The sequence below is a fragment of the Magnolia sinica genome, chromosome 15, assembly GCF_029962835.1.
Source record: "Magnolia sinica isolate HGM2019 chromosome 15, MsV1, whole genome shotgun sequence".
NCBI classification, from domain to species: Eukaryota; Viridiplantae; Streptophyta; class Magnoliopsida; order Magnoliales; family Magnoliaceae; genus Magnolia; species Magnolia sinica.
The window spans coordinates 34,495,494-34,513,276 of NC_080587.1; the positions used below are offsets into that span (position 1 = coordinate 34,495,494).

The 17,783-nt window shown below is 40.4% G+C and overlaps 2 pseudogenes; both read right to left on the reverse strand.

Annotated features, from left to right (window-relative positions):
* Positions 1-2,418: 2,418 nt before the first annotated feature.
* LOC131227909 (fruit protein pKIWI502-like) lies at positions 2,419-10,140 on the reverse strand (annotated as a pseudogene).
* Positions 10,141-11,732: 1,592 nt separating this feature from the next.
* Positions 11,733-17,272, reverse strand: LOC131228045 (ATP synthase subunit beta, mitochondrial-like; annotated as a pseudogene).
* Positions 17,273-17,783: the final 511 nt, after the last annotated feature.

The following is a 17,783-nucleotide window of genomic DNA, read 5'->3' on the forward strand; positions in this document are numbered from 1 at the left end:
ATGCACAACACAGACAAGAACTAATAGAGCAAACCTCAACAAACACGACGAATCAAATGTGATCTAATAACCTCTCAGGCCACAGGGACTTAGTTGCATGATCCTTCTAACTGGGTGCCACTCCCACTCAACCTTTACACACACATGATAGTTGATACCCTGACATAATGTCATGATTCTTGTAAGAACATCAACATTAATCTCACATTGACATTAGCAATACAAAAGCTATTTAATGTGACAGGCAAAATAACCTATGCACAACACAGACAAGAACCAATAGAGCAAACCTCAACAAACACGACGAATCAAATGTGATCTAATAACCTCTCAGGCCACAGGGACTTAGTTGCATGATCCTTCTAACTGGGTGCCACTCCCACTTTCAATCATACTTCCAATTCCAGCTCCCACTTCCAACTTGCTGATACTTGCCAACATTCTGAAACTGATGCTTCCCCGCTCTCGCACCCAAATCCGTTGCCACTTTTGTGTCACTCTTCGTACAGCTATAGCACAAATGCCATGTCAATGTTTAAATACTTGGACTCAGAATGGAATGCACCCAAGTCAAGTCAACTGCCTTTAAGTCACGATTGACCTACCAAAGTCAAACGAAATTACGGGCCCAAATCAGATCAGATTTTACTAGGCTTGGTTAGGCCAAAACCAAGTTGCTTCAGTTAATCAACAATTTGATCGGAGCAGCTTTTGGACACTGATTTAGAACATCAATGTGCAACCAGTGAGGCATATCCTTCATTTACTATGGTAGCCTTCAACCGCCGATCTTTCTTTGAAAAGAAAATGCTACGATAATTGAATTAACTTGTGAAGATCAAAAGGGGAAGAATACATGTTGATTTACCATCTAACTCATCACCCCATTCCATCTGTCCACCAAAGGAATAGATCCTAATTCATCTTTCTTGAGAAAGCTATCGCTGTTCTAGTAATTTAATGAACATGGCCTTCCACCATATCTAGAAAAAGCTCATCAAAATAACACCATTTATGTGTTTTTTTAAAGCTTAACACCATTTGTATGTTGATCTGTCTTCCAAAAGAAACAATACTGACAGGAATTATTGACCTCCATTTTCCTAGGGTAATTCATGTTTTCACTCATACAAGGCGCTCAAGAGCTTTCCAAAGACCTCTCAGGCACAATAAAATAATATTCGTCCATACCATCTTAGCACAAAAGCTGCGTAATTCACTTTTTAGAGTGACAGTTCAGTAGTAACTCAGGTGTTCCAGCAGTTTTCATCCATGTCATTTGATTTCCCAACCACGTGCCATTCTCGACTACAAGGAAAATGTTCGCTATACTGCCATGTCTAAAAGTCACAATGAACGAAACCAATGATGTGGACCAATTTGGTGAACACTGATGCTATGACTCAATTTGTTAATCCTCAAAAACTTTGGGTAAATAATTGTAAGAAGATGAAGAAGAGTTGTGAGAGTTAACCAAGAAGACAAGAAATGGGAGGAGTCAATCCGAGTTAGAACTAAGAGAGCTTTAGCCATATTAGCATAATTTGGTTTTGTTATGTTATTACATAGCATTTTACATAACATTTTATGTCCTACTCTTTTCATCCTCAATTGAACTCCATTAACTTTTACAGTACCAATATCCAAAGGGCTCATCCTTTATTTGACTAGGCTTGAAGTCAATTTGCATCATGGCTACTTTTATAGTAGAGTTGGATTATTATTGGAGGTAGTTATCTTCCTTGACTTTTACTTCTTGCATCTCACTCGCAGTTCCAAATGCCCTTATTTACATATATCCAACAATATTTTAAACCACGATCACTCTGGTCAATCAAAAAAAAATTATGACCACTCCATGCCGAATAGAAAGGACATCTAATGCAATAAATAAGACTTCAAATATTAATGGAAGTAGCAAAATTTAAGAACCAATTATAACTTAAAAACAAGCAACCAGCCAACCACATTCATTCATAGTATCCACCAATACTCAGGCCCGACACCTGAAGTTGAGAAATCTTAAGCAATGGAAGTGTTGCAATATTCATGGAGTATCGGAGATGCAAATGAGCAGCACATAATTAGTTGAGGAAGTCTCTGCATTTCCATTGAAGAATCTGAGGGTTGGTTTACAAATCATGGGGTGGTTCTTCATTCCCATAATTTGTTTGGAATCATTAAATAAATAAATAAATAAATAAAAACTCATCACGAAAGAACCTCCTCCCCAACTGATTTGTAGACTTTTTTTTTGTTAGCTTGTTAGTACACCCCACTGTCAGTTCACACTTCACTGTTAGCCACCCCCACTAGGGATCGATACCAAGACCTCAGTGTTGAAACAAGGTATCTTTCACTCAGTCTACCACTTGAGCTATGGATCAGGGTGTAACTGATTTGTAGAGGCACAGAATGTATTCATAAAGAGCCCCAAAATGAAGGATCTTTTTTATTTCTTATTCTTTTCCGAACAATGATCCCAAGGTAGATGGCATTTATCAAAATCAGAAATGCTTTATCTTCCACGCAAGAAAATGAAAGAATTAGATTCCAATTGTTTGTTGAGAATGCTACACAACACATAAGACTGCATGCATACCAGTCATAATTAGAAGTTCATCAATATCTTGTCTCTTGAGACTCCATCTGTGGTGAGAACAGATATAACGTCCTGCCAAAGTGCAGATATTACCAACATGAATTCTCAAAATTTGGATTCCCAAAATCATAGGAAGAAGGTAGCACTAAATTTTCCGATGTGTCAAGTACTAAAAGCAGTTGAAATTTATTTCAGTCCTTTTCATTCACACCAGCAGCTCTAAGAGGCAAGTAGTAAAAGTTCTTTTAGTGCCTTAGACAGCAAAAGTAATAATTCGCACCTAATTGACCAACAAAACCATGCTACTAAAATTTAAAAAAGCCATCACATGGAAGAACTAAAATATAATTTAGTTATCAGAGATTTTATAAAGAACCAAAACATTCAGCAGATCATCATCATCTAAGCCTCACCCAACTAATTGGGGTTGGCTACACAAATCCTGTTCTGCTGTCAGGAATTATGATAATGGTGGCAGAAGATGTCGGCTCCCAACCTGACGCAACCCTCCTCCTTTAGCAAGACTTCTGATCGGCAATGAGAGGGCAAAACTCCCGCCGGCACAGTTAGATTAAAAAAATAAAAAGAACAAATTGAAAAACACGTGGGATTATTGGCTGTGAGAGGGGTTTTACACGCATTATTGGATACACTATCATTTTCCAGATTGTGCATTGATTATTTAAGTCCAATTTGTCTTAACTCTCCATCACAACTCATAGGTTGAACCAAAGTGTTTTATGTTTCCCCTTTGCTGGCAAAAACTAGTTAAATTAGGGAATAAAAGGAAATGTTCTGGGACTAAATGCCAATGTAGCCAAAAGTGAGGTAGCACATAAGGGAACTCCAGACTCCAACTAGTGAAGCAATGAAGCTAATAAAGTAAGAAAATACAAAATAACAAGCAAATAGTTAAACCTAGTAGCATCCCATCAAAATTTGGCAAGAATATATCGGCACTTAACACTCAATTCATACTGCGAAAAAAATGGTGTTCATGCCACTTTATAGAATTAGCTGAATATATGAGATAAGCGATCGGCAGCAGTCATTTTCCTCGGGGAACAGTTTATATTTATCGAGATTAGAAGTTCATTATCCCCTCCCTCTCAAGCATTGGGTAATCACATGCAGGTAGTGGAGGTATATTTCCGGTTGTGGTGATGCATGTGGTGCACCTCATGAGGCACTAGATCATTGGCTCAGAAGCTATGCATATCGATGCAAGATCAAGGATCAGGATCAGATGTCATTTTTGGGATGGTTGGGGTGAGCAATTTTCATGTCTACAAACGTTGTTCACACAGCAGCTATCGTGTAGATTCAAAGCACTTGTGATTAAAATTACCTAGACTTTCCAATAAATTTTCTACCAAAGTCTCATCTCTAAGATATTAAAGGACTCACTTGGATGCTGTTTGGGATCAGTAAACGAGAACTTGACTTTGGCAAAGCCATAAACTTGTTAAATGCATGGATTTGCATTGGATTTGGATTTGGCATGGTCCGAAGTCCACTGTTTGGGAACCAAACTACAAATTCATGGATTTGGGGAGCATTTAATGCAATGGCAGGCAATTTATTGCAAGGAAATACCATAAAGGGAAGGTCTCATATGTGAGTTGTAGATGAAAAACAGTGCAACTAGATGCACGTGGGGCTCATCATGGTGTATGTATGACATCCAATTCATCCAACAGGGTTGGCCCATCATGAAACTAGGATGACCCAAAAATCACGTTGATCTAATCATCATGTGGGCCACATGATAGAAAAGACTGGACAACCACCCAAAAACCTTGAAATTCACATGGTGGCCACTTGATGGTTGGATTGACACAAGTTTGTGGGCATCCAATTTTCATTATGGGCATATGAATGAGGGGATTAAATGGCATCGGTATGGAATTGCATTAGATGGAATTAACACCATTATTGCACAATGATTGCATGTCTGGAAATACCATAGTATTTTGACCGTCCAATCCCCCGTTTGGGATCAAATTCTTCATTTGCAAAAAAAACCATGCACAAACCGACATTTGGTGGACCATGGAATTGTAATCAATGGACCAGATTTCACAATTGATGCCGGTCACCTGTATGCATATGCAACTCAAATGTCACATGGGAATGACGCATATGGATGGACGGCGTGGATAAAACACATGCATCAACATGGGGCCCATATATGTAGTGGATTTCAAAATCCACCAGACATCCAGCAGTATCTACTATTGGGACTGGATGAAATGATACCTCAATTACTCCCATCCTTCCTGTCGTTTCCAAACACTGGATGGAATTTGCATGGGACCAAATGCAATTCCATCCCACCTAATCCCACGTTCCAAAAAGCCCCTTAGTATTTTTGGGTATTAGGACTTGCTTCAAATCCACGGATTTATGGAGGTGTGAATATCGAAAATCCATGGATGTGGCAAATCCCCAACACAAACAACTATTTAAGTGAGGGATTTGAGGTGGGGATTTGTAAAATCGATGGATTTCAAATCTCCTCTATTGGTGTTTTGATGAGGATTTGTCAATTCGTGGATTTCCAAAACCACACCCACATAAATCCATGGATTTGGGGCAAATCCAAATCCCCCAACATACTAAAGACTTTGCAAATCCACAAAATGGGAGACTTGCTTAAAAGCAATAAAAGTTATTCCATTGCAATAAATGCTTTGACATCACCATAAATGCTCTCAAATACAAGGATTTATTGCTTGATTTCCAAACAGTGGATTTTGGGATTTGCCAATTCCAAACGCAATGCAAATCTATGAATTTGACAAGTTCATGGATTTATCAAATCCATAGTCTCATTCCATGACCCTAAACATGGCCTTAGAGTTTTTCGCCAGCCACTAGCTGTTAATGGAACCTTCCACCAACACAACCATATAGTGTATCTCATGATGCCATCTAGCAGAAAGTATAGTCAGCCCAAATTTGAGCACCCCTGGAATGAGACTACATACCTAGGCAACTATACCAAAGCTCAAGTACTTGAACACATTGACAGCATGCTTCCCTAGAGAAAAAAGAACATGCCAATGCAACAGGTATGTAAATTATCAAATTGATCTTTCAATTTCTTAAAACAAGTACACAGCAGCTCCATGGTGAGAAAGTTTAAAATGAGTTAGCTATAGGTGAAGGTAGCAATTGAGCTCCTGCGGTAATTATCCATAACAACAAATTGAATCCATCTCAACCAAGCTACAAAAAGAAGTTCGCAAGACTTCTCTTCCTAAACCATAACAAACCATGGACCTTGGTAGGTCACTTAACTTTTGAAACTAGTAACAAACGACCCTGTTGGTGAACACCTTAAACCAAAAGACATATCCAACAAGTACTGCAACTGCTAAGGCAAGCTCTAACTGGAATTACTAACAGAAGCATTTTAATTCAAAAAGGAGACAAACCTCAGTCATTTGTTTGTGCCCACAAAGAACTGCACCAGTGGACAAAGGGTTGGATATTTGTTTGGCTCTAGCAAAAGCAACCTGCAGATAGTTACTCAAAGATAATTAGCATGATGTAGAAATTATGATTTGCTTCTTATAAGTAGAGCCCAAATGTTGATATCAACTAATAAATTAAAAGATTAAAAACACTAACTGTACATAGCCACTTTCGCCTTTCCATCTATCATCCGGTTGTGATAATACGGGTACGATTCGAACACCAGAAGATTTCCAATCCTTGAACCTATCCTATTGTCAGAGAAAAGTGCAAGAACCTATGTTAGACCTGTAAATAAATAAACAGGTAAATATATATATATATATAGTTTTTCATGGCTTGCAGAAATCTGTAAATATTTGAGGAATAAATTTATAATATGTTGAATTCTATCTTCCGAACCTGATAGGCCATTCTCTAAAGGTTTCTAGCCCCATAATAAAGCCGTACATCTGATCTCTTATCAGCATTGAAACCTGTCTCGATAAGGGACCGGATTGGACTGCCAACAAGAAATAAAAATAAAAACCAGATCATGAAAGGATAAAACAGAACAGTTACATTCCATGTGTCAGATTCTAACATGTTACAAAATGAAAAGGTTGGAGACATGCCCACTTATCTATTCAAACACTTTAAGCCCACTAGATAAGAAATACATATGAGCCCCTTTACTTTTATGAATGGTGAAATCTTTTATGAATAACTCTACCAGGTAGCAATGCGCCATCTAGTCCCAGCTTGGATAGAGGAGGGTTGATGTAGGGTAAGCAGCTATCATTTAAATTTTGGCAAGAAATCAGAACCCCAACACCTAAAAGTTAGGACAACTCTATGATGATGAGAATGATGTGAAGATGAGAAGGATACATCAAGGAAAAGATTCCCCAATACAAACCACACTTCTCAACAGACCCTCTCTTCTCTAAAGTATCAGCTATCATGTTAGCGTCTTCATGAACTTGGCAAAAAAGCAGCTTTAGTCTGGAGGATATGTTTGTATGTCATAAATCACATGGAAAATGAATGTACCTCCATGGTTGAGAACCCATGAGAGAACCCAGGAAATGACATTACTGCAGTTGATAAGCAGGAAACCTCCAAAGGAGCTTTTACTTCTGCCTCGTTATAATCATCATGTACTCTGGCTGATCCAGATGAAGTTTATGTAATGGTGTTTGGAAATGTTGACAAGACAGTCTAGAACTCTGGATCTTGCCTCTTTTAGTGGTGGACTGATGAGATAAGGGCTCCATCCAAATGCTAAATAGGATATAACAGCAGGACTTTCCAATTCTTATTCAACTTGAAATTTGATGTGGAAAAAGGTGGAAAAACAGAACCCTTCATAATACAGTGCCCATTTTCACGCCATATGCGGATACATATTGATCAGGAAGAACAAATTGGTAAGGGAGAAAGACTTCAGCAACAGTTTATAGATCGACTTTAATATGGATCCTTGGAACTCTGCAATGAAGATTCCAATGAAGCGTGTGATTACATACTCTCAAAATTCCAAGGTGAAGATAGTTATGTCAGCTACTGAATTAACTATTCAAGAATGACTGAAGAGGTTATTGAATGCCTGCTCATTGCATCAGACACTGTGCTATTAACTAAATTTATACACCATTTTTTCCAAGATAGTTAGTCAAGCAAATATTTTATTTTCTGACTAAAATACCCTTTTTCAACACCCCGGTGTTGTGGGTAGGGCTGAAGATGGCTACTGAGATGTTGGATCTAATTCTCTAGAAATGTGTTGTAGCGGCAAGTGCGTGCAAGCTCTTCATTTAGCCAGCCTTCTGTGACAGTACCATGGCCCAAAAATTAGGCCACTTTGGCTATCAGATGGACCACACATGTATTGAGAGAAATGGATGGCTGCCCAAAGTCCAAATTTACACATGCATTGTACAGATCAGATGTATTGTGTCTGGCCACATGACCACATGTGCTGATCTTTCATCTTTGCAGGACAACATCAGGTAATCCCCACTGTATAGGTGATCTGGCACAAAAACCTGGTCAGATACCTCATTACTCATTAGGTGGGCTAATACTAAAATGGATTGTTTTAAAAATTTTGCCACTGATCCACATTCAGTAAACGCTTTCAGCTATCCAGACGTGTGGATTGATCTTATTTGAGCCAGGCAATCTACATAGTGTGAATCACCTGACTCATGGTTCAAATGCCATCTCCATTTGTAGCCACACATACAGGTGCATGCACCCTAGAAAGACTCCTTGGTATTGCTCAATTATGCCATGTTATCATCAGAACATGTGCCATCCAGTACAAGAGCAGGACAATTGATTTCAGGGGGTCCACCATGGTTAGGTCAAGGACCAAAAGTTACACCTTTTGCATCATCATGACCATCCAACTAGTGACCTTCAAATGGACTGCAAACAGAATTAAATAAGAAACAGCCCACGCTCCACTGGCGATCAATGTCAACATCAACTGCAAGCAGATTACTAGCAGATTACCTGCCTCTAATGGCATAACATTTTTGTGCCTCTAGATTGTGTAACACACATGCGGAACATGCGTATAATGATCTGAACCAAGCATCCTGTAGGCTCAGCCCTTAATTGGCCCCTATATAAATTTTCCTATGATTGGATTATCTTGACCATCTAATAAATTGACATTTCCTTGCCTAATGGGAGCAGTTTCTGATTTCCATCTTTTAGTGTTCATTTGTACACCACCAATGAAAGGGCCTGTCCAGACACTGATTTTTAAACCATGGCACATTGGAGATAAAATAATGAGGGTTTCAATCCCATTCATCTGTTCCATGTGTTTAGATACACCCCGATCAGGACTAGTTTGATTTGTGTTCAATGGCCCTGTAGAAAATAATTGGTCCGAATCTTGTGTCCTATTTTGTATTGCATTATATAATGCTTGGACAAAGAGTATGTATATCACCATTTGGGTTGTTAGTTAGTACAAGTGAGATCATGGCCCAGTGATCAAAACCACTAACATTACCGGTCCCACTAAGGTCGGCCATGCATGATACTCCCTGGAATGGAATATTTTCAAACCTTTAAGATCACCAAGATCGTCAAAGAGAACAAATCAATGGTCAACATTCAACCCGCAACGTTAAGGGGAGAGTAATTAGAAGTAAAATATGAACAAATTTTCGTCTTGAATAGAATGTTTGCTTGATTTATCAATGTATAGAAAAGTAATTATCTCGAAAAAATTGGTGTATCTTTAATTGGAAGAGAAGTAGGCATATCAGTGTAATTACACAACAAATACAGAGATACATCTGAAATTTTCCATAAACAAAACCCAGATTGGTTTTCAATCTGACATACCTGATTCCGGACCCAGTTGCGAAGATCAGCACTGTCTGGAACAACTCCGGCTGTGATATCGCATCGACGTCAAATCCCTTCCCCATCACCGGACTCAATTCGACCACATCTCCTTTCTGGAGACCGCACAGAAGCTCAACAGTGGAACCCGCGACGGTCTTCACCAGGAACTCGAACTCGCCTTTCGAAGTAGCGAGAGACGGCGGGGAGGCGATGGCGAGGAAGGCAGGCATGGCAACATCAGGGACGCGAAGCTGCAGGTACTGCTCGGGCCGCGAGTGGGATGCAGCGAGATCGGGAGAATCCGAGACGTTGATGCTGACGTGGAAGAGAGACTCGGCAGCAGGGGAGATGAGGGTCCAGACAGTGGTGTCTTGGCGGACAGCGGCGGAGATTGAGGAGAAGCTTCAGCGGCTGCGCAGGTTAAGTCGTGGGTGCAGGTTAAGGTGGCGCAGGATAGACATGGAGGAGGCATGAGGGTGGAGAGGGGAGAGCGAGAGGTGAGCCGGTGAGAGTGTGAGAGCCATTCCTTTTTGAGTAATGGATTTGGGGAGTGGTGAGTGACTCCGTCGTCGTCGCGCTGAAATTGGGGCAGCTGAAATTTGGAAGGAGTGGATTAGGTGTGACCAGGGTAACACGTTAGTTAGATAGTGTTGCCCTGACCGTGGGGACCACCTTGATGAATGTGGTGTATATCCACGCCATCCATCAGTTTTTCCAGCTCATTTGAGCACAGGTTGCCTAAAATGAAGCAGATCCAAATCTCAAATGGACCACACAGTAGGGATTTGAATGCCAACCATTAAAAACTTTTTGGGACTACAAAAGTTTTGGATCAAGCTGATGTTTGTGTTTATGGTGACCTTATCAAAACATTATGGTGGGCCTAGGAAGCTTTTAATCATGGGAATTCAATCATCAATGTTTCATGTGGTGGGGTCCATTTGAGATTTGAATCTGCTATGTTTTTCGGACCATACCTTTAAAATTAGCTGGAAAAATTGATGGACGGCGTGGATATACATCGTGTTCACCAATGTAGCCCCATTAGTGGTAACAACTGAATCGCTCCAGGGGACTGACAGGAGTTGAAATGAACCCGGCTACGATCTTGGTTGATCTAGCCCAGCCCTATTGGTTAAGGAGTAATGTGACCAAAGGGTTGAAATGGGCCGATCTCTGGGGGGGCGGGTTGGGCGGGGGCGAGGAAGTATCCCTTCCATGCAGAGTCGCACAATATAAAATGATTTTAAGTAAGCATGGGAACATTACTGCAAATCTAACCGTGCTTTCAAACTAATTAAATAGGAGCCACCCAAAGTGTCTTTAAATCATCCATTCTTTTTATGCATATGTGGCCCCATTTAATGATTGGACTGGTAAACGGGGTGTTTTATAGTTGATCCAGGCCCCACCTTAGGTGATGTTTAGGACCCCAAGCCCCGACACTAGTTAACAAGGTAATCTGATCTCCCATGCACCCTACCATAAAAAGGGCCTGAGCATACCCCCAATAATCTAATATATGATAATAAACTGCCTAATTGATACCACGGAAACAGACAATTACAAATATCCAATCAATGCAAGTTTTAAATCATAGCCTACACATTGGATTCCACGGTGCAAATGATGGGAGAAACCAAAGGTTGAAAAGATAAACATAGCCTATAAGATGAATGATCTAGTTGGCTAAGTGCGTAACAGCATTACAATGCAACAGTTTCATCTAGTGCACATTTTGAAAAGAAAACACCATGGTATGCTTCATGACAGCGTTTGCTGTTACACAACGGTCACAACAAATGCCAGGCGTAAGATACCCATTGGACCATCTGGTTCAGCCAAGCTATCACCATCACCCAACTACAAATCAAGATAAGAAAATCACTTTTCCTTCCACAACATGTGGTGATGCACGCATCTCATCCGTAAGGTAAGGTCCAACCTCAATGAACCACTTGGCCAGGTTATCAGAGTTTCAATACCCTCACAAGGTAAACATTCGCTTGAAACAACGGTCGGAATCTATCAGATTTCAACACAATAGATCTTGATGATCATAGACCATCCTGAGATGGGCCATTACATGAAAGGATGGATCACAACTTTGAAAAAGATGCAAACCTCCCTGCTAAACCTACTACGTAATAACAAATTTCACAGAAGGTTTCAGCATATCTCAAATGGAAGCTGATAGTAACATGATTGATTAGCTGGGCCGTTCACCTGCAATAGATGTCACCGGGTGGCCCAGCCCCAGCCCTTTCTCTGCATTGTCTAAATTGTCAACAAAAATCAGTTATGCTTAAAAAAACAATTACACCAATAAAACATCCAACCGACTGGCACAAAACAAAAAAAGCACCAGAAGCCAATGCATATGAAAGGGATTCAATGATCCAACACAAGTACTTATGAACATGTCCGCCTCTTTTTTATTCAGATAAAAAGGAGGCGCCCCTGAGGGCCAGCCATTGCTCTTTTCCTGAAACTAACACAATCCTGTCAAAACGAAAATGGAAAGCCAAATAGCAGTGACCTCAAAAATGCAAATTTGGATACAGGCATTGACTGTATCAATCAAATTATTCATTAAAACAAGAAAACCAGCCCATTAGGTCGTAGACTCCTTGGCAATCTTTTCAGCCTTAGCGATGACCTCCTCAATTCCTCCCACCATGTAAAATGACTGTTCGGGAAGATCATCAAATTTCCCATCCAAAACACCCTGTCAACCATGACAAAACCATGTGCATTAAAAGACATGATAAGAAGTGAAGAGCCAAGTGTTAAATTAATAGAATCTGTATGCTGTGTATGAAACAATTTGACCAGGAAAAAAATTAGATTCAACACAAGTCCGTGAAAGGCAAGTAACACACTAACTGATAATTTACTAATAAATTGGGAATGCAAAGCATCCAACACAAAGTGCCAATATATAAGCTCATTATCTGTCAGGCCTACACTGGTTACTGTCAGGTGTGGTCAAAAAGCAATTGCTACAGCAAAAGTGTCACTGAAGCTTAACATTAAAGCTCGTATACTTTACGCCAGTCATCAAGCACTCTAATATCCGTACATTCAGTCCATTCATCTGGAGGCCCTATTGTGGATGGTGCGGTCACAGAACTAAATAATTGTGGCCAAAATCAAGTTTGGCTACAATCTAAGTGCCACTAAACATAAAAGGTATTGTTGCCACCATCAGAACGCAATGCAGGCGGGACCTACGTTGTGTTCAACAGTCACTTAGCTTGCCAGCTACAAATCTTCAAAGGCAATTAAGACACCACTTTTAGCAAGAAATCCTACCCGAGTAACTCCGAACTTTGAGAGAAAAATGTTCCATGGATATGACTAGTCATGGTGATGATGGAGTATGGACCCGACTTGGAGCTACTTTAACAATTGCAATATTGCTCGTGTGACCCATCATCACAAAATTTAGCAGTGACATTCTTTTCATTGCTATCGAAAAGAGCCACATCGGAACTTACTCTTCTTTTTTCTTCCTTTTGTCTTATAGGTAATTGTATACCTCTATAATGCACATACAATGAAATTACAATGCTTCTACAAGTAACATTTTAGAACAATATATATGTTAAATGTAGACAACAGAGAAGGATGAGGATACGCTAATGCTATCTGCCAATCTTCCACTGGTCCAAATTTCTTAATATTCATATTCTAGACAGAAAAAGAAAACTTGAAAATAAATGCCCATTCAACGAGGCAGAATTTCTTTATTCCTTACCTGGAAGCTGGCAACGGATTCCGTCAATTCAACATATTTTCCAGGAGCACCTGTGAACACTTCAGCAACATGGAATGGCTGACTCAAGAACCTTTGAATTTTACGGGCACGAGCCACAGTCAACTTATCATCTTCACTGAGCTCATCCATTCCTAAAATTGCAATAATATCTTGAAGATTCTTGTAGTTCTGGAGAACCTTTTGGACACCACGAGCAGTATTGTAGTGCTCTTGTCCTAAAATACGGGGGGAAAGCATACGAGATGTTGAATCAAGAGGATCGACAGCAGGATAGATACCAAGCTCTGAGATCTAGGCACAAGTAGAAAACGACCATCAGTGTCATCATAGCCTTGTCCCAGCTAGTTGGGTCGATTAGAAGACAACCATAAATTATGGGGGGCCAAACACAGAAGAAATCCTTCTGTGAAGCAGCAACTTAGGATCAGTCGAGAAATAAACAAACCTGTCATGACAACACAGTCGTGGCGTCAAGATGAGCTAAGGTCGTTGCAGGAGCTGGATCTGTTAAGTCATCAGCGGGCACATAAATAGTTTAGACAGAGGTGATGGAACCTTTCTTTGTTGTGGTAATACGCTCTTGCAGGCCTCCAAGATCGGTAGCCAATGTTGGTTGGTAACCGACAGCAGATGGGATACGACCCAGCAAAGCAGACACTTCAGAGTTTGCCTAGAAAAGAAAATTCTCATTATGATAATACCATGCAAAAGGATGACCAGATCTTCAATAAATTCATAAATAAGGCAACTTACTTGGGTGAAACGGAAAATGTTGTCAATGAAGAGAAGCACGTCCTGCCCTTCAGCATCTCGGAAGTGCTCAGCTACAGTCAGCCCGGTCAGCCCAACACGAGCACGAGCACCAGGGGGCTCATTCATTTGCCCGTACACAAGAGCACACTTGCTTTCGCTCTGCAGCATATGAAACAGAGATGAAGAGAATGAATGCATAACCTATGAGAATAATGAACACCGGATGGATGTGCCAATCATAACAAATCATGAATAAGATGTAATGATACAGACCTGTTTGTCTCCAAGCTTAATAACGCCACTCTCAATCATTTCCCTGTATAGATCATTACCCTCACGGGTACGTTCACCAACACCAGCAAAGACAGAGAAACCACCTGATGCGATGAAATTAATTTTTATTTTTTTATTTTTAAAGTAAGCAATAGAGAAATCAAAGATGCATTCAAAATGGGCTTCCCCATTATTCCGTGACCCACCATGAGCTTTGGCAACATTGTTAATCAATTCCATGATAAGCACGGTCTTCCCAACACCAGCACCACCAAACAACCCAATCTTTCCACCTCTCTGGTAAGGTGCAAGCATATCCACGACCTGGGCAATTACAAAGTCAGATTCAAAGTCACTGAAATAGGCACTAAGATCCAACAACGCCGAATGCCATGCTTGTGAAACATGCAAAAAAGGGAGTCAACTACTTGGAACTCTCCAATACGTGCAGTTTTAAGAAATAAATAACAAACATCCAATATATCAGATAGAATATAAAAAAATTGTCAAAAGAAAAGCACACCTTAATTCCAGTCACAAGAATCTGTTGTTCAGTTGCCTGTTCAACAAAGGAAGGAGCTTCACGATGGATGGGCAGAAAGTGGTCGGTCTCTGTTGGACAACCAAACAGCAATATAAAACATGGTGTGCATGAAGCAAAATTACAATAAATAAAACAGCATTTTCCAATTAATAAATGAAACTCAGCAAGGGCACAAAAATCTTACTTATTTCACCCCTCTCATCGATCGGCTCCCCAATGACATTCATGATGCGGCCGAGGGTAGCCCTACCCACAGGCACCTAAACAACAATCAAACATAAACAAGAAAAGGAAAAGAAAATTCATCATTGATATCCCAAGAACAGATGAAGCAAATACAACACAAACATCACATAAACAGCCAGGAAGTCATAAAGTAAAAAACTAAAAGAACCACATCCACACATATCAACAAAGAAAATCAAATAAAAAAACTATAGATCAATAGTTTCAAACCTATGAAACTCATGAAACCATTATGTACTTTCTAGTAACAACTCAAAAGGCATAGATCTTGGCCAACATCAAACTCAAAATTGAAATTTTAAAAGTGTGTTCAGACAGCCTCACATTTTGGACAACAAATGCATCACTGTCCAAATACAAACAGCAAAACTTCAAGCCTTAACATACTTTTCTGCCCACTATTTAGGACAGAATCATGTTGACTACCCTGTCCAGATGGCATTTTCTAGACAGATCCCAAAAGCTCCCGAAACACCATTGGGGGAGAACAGCATTGTACAGACTGTAATGCCCCTCAAAATGCATCTAGGTTTACACCAGTATTAGGACAGAATTAAGTTGTCCCCTCACAAATGGCATTTTTATACAGGTTGAAAACAGTCAAAAAAACAGAAGACTTCATTAAGGGGTCGTTTGGATGCCTGTAAATGGGGCTAGTTGTAAATGATTTACAGGGAAGTCATTTACAGGCGGTGTTTGGATGCTGATTTATGCCTGTAAATGATTTCCAGCTTTTACCCTTTAGATTTCCCAGCCAAAAACTGGGATTTCATTTACAGCTTTTACCTCCTCTTTTTTTTCTTCTTTCTTTTGTTTTTTTTTTAGAAAGATGCTTTTACCCCCTTTTGAATATCCAATTATGGGATTTTTTTTTCTTCTTCCTTTTGTAGTTTTTTTTTGAAGGATGCTTTTACCCCTTTTTGAATATCCAATTACAGGATATAAATAATTTACAGACTATCCAAACACAGACAATCATTACGTGTAAATCATTTACAGCTTAAAGCCAAACACGACAGGTTGTAAATGATTTCTGTAAATCATTTACAACTTAAACAATTTACAGGCAACAACAGCAAAACAGACTGCAAGTCCCTCAAAAATGCCATGGGAGGAGACCTCATACCTCATAAATCTTACAATTTACTGCTACAATTTCAATCCAAATACAAACACTACATTGTACAAACTGTGATACCCAAAATGCCTCCAGTTTTGCAGCTGCAATTTTAGGACCGAATCATGTCAGCTTCACTCACAAATACCATTTTTCTAAATATGTCCCAACCATTCCCGAAACACCATCTATGGGAAAAATGCATTATACATACTGTAATTCCCCCAATATGCCATTTGAGGGGAAATCCAAACACCTCAGAAATCTTAAAATCAACGAATTTCAATCCGAATACCAACATTAACATTCACTGTAAATATATCCATCAATCATCAAATCCATGATAAATCAGTACTAATAGCAATAAATCTTAATCCCGATCTGAGATCTACATACATCAACACATAATCTAAGAGATAAGCACAATCAAAGTGATGAGTCAGCAGAAACCCTAAATCCCAATCCACATTTGCAATCAACCCGACAACATGATCAGCCAGTCTCAACCTACATTTCAAATCAACCCTAGACGCCGTAAACCCATACATCTCATCATATATGCAACCGATCGAGGGAGCAGGAATAGAAAAACTCACACTAATAGGTGACCCAGTGTTCAAGACCCGCTGCTTGCGGACAAGCCCGTCAGTCCCGTCCATAGCGATCGTCCTCACCGTTTTCCCCCCAAGATGCTGGGCAACCTCCAGCACCAACCTGATCGAATTGTCTAAGACCTCGAGCGCCATCAGGATCGGCGGCAGCCCGTCGTCGAATCTGACATCGACGACAACACCGATGACATGGCAGACTTTTCTGACCGACCCGGCACCGGTGAACTCGTCAGTGATCTTGTCGGTGGGCCCTGGAGTGCCTTTCGCAGGGGGCGGAGGGGCAGGGGCCGCTGCCGTCGTCGCGTAGTCGACGGCGCGGGTGAGGAGGAATCCAGTGGGAGAAGGGCGAGAGATCGGAGATGGAGATGGACATCTAGGGTTTGGGATGGAGTGTTTGGATGGGGAGCGACGCAGAGAGGAGCGGATGAGGGTAGATAGTAGCTTGCGAGAAGCCATAGATCTCTGTATGTAGATAGATAGATTTCAGAGGGAGAGAGAGAGAGAGAGGCGCGTTGATTTGGGATCTCGCAGATGAGAAGACAGCGAAGATGAGAAGAGACGGCGGGGTTTTGGGATCTCGATTTCAGCACGCGGATTTCCTACCGGCGCGGATTGGATACTGACAAGGTCAGTGGCTAAATCGCTACTGAAGTGACGTCACCAAGCTATGTGGACCCCACCATGATGCATATGTTGTATCCATGCCGTCCAACCATTTTTAGAGATCGTTTTATGGCATTAAAAACAGAATGAGATAATCTAAAGTTCAAGTGGACCCACCACGGAAAACCGTGGGGGCCATCACACCCACCGTTGAAACATTTATAAGGCCCACGGTGATGTATTTTTGAGATCCATCCTTTTCATAAGTTAACATATAGATAGATGAAGTGAAAACAAAAATATCCGCTTCATTGGAAACTATTGTGGCCCGTAAGAAGTTTTGAACGGTGGATGTCACTATCCCCACTATTTTGTATGGTGGGATTCACTTGAACTTTATATCTATATCATTCTCTTTGGAA